Here is a 3,067-nt window from a genome sequence, read left to right on the forward strand (position 1 = left end):
CATAGTAATATTTTTATGTATATGATCAATACTTGAACCAAATTTTGGAGTGATCCAAAAAAACTTTCATTGTAATATTTCTGTATGTATGAGCAATACTTGTACCAAATTTTATATCGATATCTTAATTAAGTAATGAGTTATGCGCGTTTAAGTGATTTTCGGGTGGGGACCTTGTATGGGAGCTATGACCAATTATGGACCGATCCAAAGAAACTTTCATGGTTATATTTCTGTATATAAAAGCAATACTTGTACCAAATTTTATATCGATATCTTAATTTAGTAATGAGTTATGCGCGTTTAAATGATTTTCGGGAGAGGACCTTGTATAGGAGCTGTGACCAATTATAGACCGATCCAAAGAAACTTTCATGGTTATATTTCTGTATATAAAAGCAATACTTGTACCAAATTTTATATCGATATCTTAATTTAGTAATGAGTTATGCGCGTTTAAATGATTTTCGGGAGAGGACCTTGTATAGGAGCTGTGACCAATTATAGACCGATCCAATAAAGCTTTTATTTTAATATTTCTGTATATAAGAGCAATACTTGAACCAAATTTTATATCGATATCTTAATTTTATAATGAGTTATGTGCGTTTAAGATATTTTTGGGCGGGGACCTTGTATAAGAGTTATGACCAAATATGGACCGATCCAAAGAATCTTCCAGGGTTATATTTTAGTATATAAAAGCAATACTTGTACCAAATTTTATATCGATATCTTAATCTGGCAACGCTATGGCAGAGTAAAGTTCTATTAACTTCAGCTGATGATTTTGGTGTTATTTTATTTAATGTAAATTCGTAATTAAATACTGTTCGGTGAAAAATCAATTGTTTAAACACTGTTCTATTGGAGTTTTATAAAATACTGTTGCAATTATAAGTATTTTATATATTTTTGCCACAAAATTTATTATCTTCAAATTGTTGTTGCTGTTTCTGCCATTTGCATTAATTTTGTTGTTGTTGCTGCTGTTGATCTTGCTACCTGTTGCGCCTTGTTTATTTGTTTGTCATATACAATTTGTTGTTGTCATTCAAAACAAAACAAATATGGCTGGTAAAAAAGTCTTATGTGGAAAATGTAAAAAAGAAATTGGTAAAGGAGGCAGTGTACAATGTGACAAATGCACGGAGTGGCTTCATTTGCGCTGTGCTGAAATGTCCGAACTATTTTGCAGTTCCATGTCTAAACAAAGTGGTGTTTACTTTAAGTGCATCGACTGCCGTTCTGCCCCAAACAACAGCACAGATCTTAGTCAGCAAATTAGTCAACTTCACATTAAGTTGGATGCCATTTCAAATCAACTAACTCAACATAAGGCTGAAACTGAAAAGATTATTGAAACTTCAATCTGCAACCTTCGTGCTGAGTTTACTTTAAGATTAGAAAGAATTGAAGCTGATGTTGTTAGCTGTTACAGTCAAGTCAAAGGGCTGGATACCTCTGTGGAAAATAAAATGAAAGAACAAGAAGCTATAACCAATGTTATATACCATAGAGCTAATAGGACAGATATTGTAATTAATGGTCTACCTACTGCCATTTCAAACTTGGAAAACATTGTTGTTGATTTATGCAGTTTCTATGGAATCTCAATAGATGTCAATGACATTCAACATGTTTGCTTCATGAATAAAAGTAAATCGATTCTTGTCAAATTTAAGCGAGTTCGTATACGTGACAATTTAATGGCGGAGTACCATAAGTCCAGATCACTAAAGCTCAGCGATTTAATAAGTGGTGATGTACACTCAAGAGTATATCTTAATGATCATTTTGCACCCATGGCAGCCAAAATGAATTTTATGTGTAAGCAAATGCTGATGAATAAAATTATTAAAAAATATAAAATTTACAACGCTGACATACCTAGAGTTACAATTTCTTATGAAGATGGCTCCTACGTTACCAAGGAGTATGGTGATTGTGAGAAGTTATTTGCGGAAGTTGGAGTGTAGTACATATTGCATATTATACTTTTGGAGTTATACACCTACAAATCTCATCAGTTGAATGCAAAGTTCCTATTTACATAATTTAATTTTTTTATACTTACATTTATTCCATTATTTTATTTTTAGTTCTAATTTTTATTTTGTAATATTTTCTATTATGTCATTTGACTCTAATTTGGGCTCAGTGTCACATGATAATATTTATTTGCGCTCTAAATTTTGTAACTCTTTAAATGATTTGAAAATTGGACATTTTAATTGCCAAAGTTTTAATACGTCACATAGATCTACTAAATTGGATGAAATTCGTAATATTTTACAAGATTGCATACTTGATGTTATTGGCGTGAGTGAAACATGGCTTAAGACGCACATATCCTCCAATGTTGTATCTGTTCCTGGTTACACTTTTTATAGAAGTGATAGGCCAGGTCGAGGAGATATTGATCCTACCAATGTAGGCAATGGTCAGAGAGGCGGTGGAGTTGGTTTATATATTACTAATAAGTTCAAGGCCAAGGTTGTTTTTAAATCTACGGACTTTGGTGTTTTTGAATCCATTTTTATTGAAATCAGTCACTCTAACACAATATTACTTTTAGGGGTTGTTTATCTCCCTCATGGTAACATTGATTTAATGGAGAATCGCCTAGGTGACTTGTTAGTTAAATACCAGCATGTCATAATTATGGGTGATTTTAATTTGAATTTGTTTAATATTGATAACACTAATCTTGTTCTCTCCACCTGTCGTCGTTTAGGTCTAACATATCATCACAATAACTTACCAACCCACTATGTTGCTTCAGGTCTTTCTACTACCTTACTTGATTATTTCATTTTGAGTCCATCGCTCTCAGTTGAAGTTTCAGGCCAAATGCAATGCCCAGCCATATCGCACCATTCGTTTATTTTTATAAGTGTACGTATTTACTTAAGGCCAAGGAATGAGTTTATTGAATTTAAAGATTATAACAATGTTAATATTTCTATTCTTGATCAATATGTTCGTCAATATGACTTTTCAAACTTTAATAATTCTCATGATGTAAACTTTCAGCTTTCTGAATTAATGTTTTGCTTAAATCATC

Source organism: Lucilia cuprina, chromosome X, assembly GCF_022045245.1.
Source record: "Lucilia cuprina isolate Lc7/37 chromosome X, ASM2204524v1, whole genome shotgun sequence".
Classification (NCBI taxonomy): domain Eukaryota; kingdom Metazoa; phylum Arthropoda; class Insecta; order Diptera; family Calliphoridae; genus Lucilia; species Lucilia cuprina.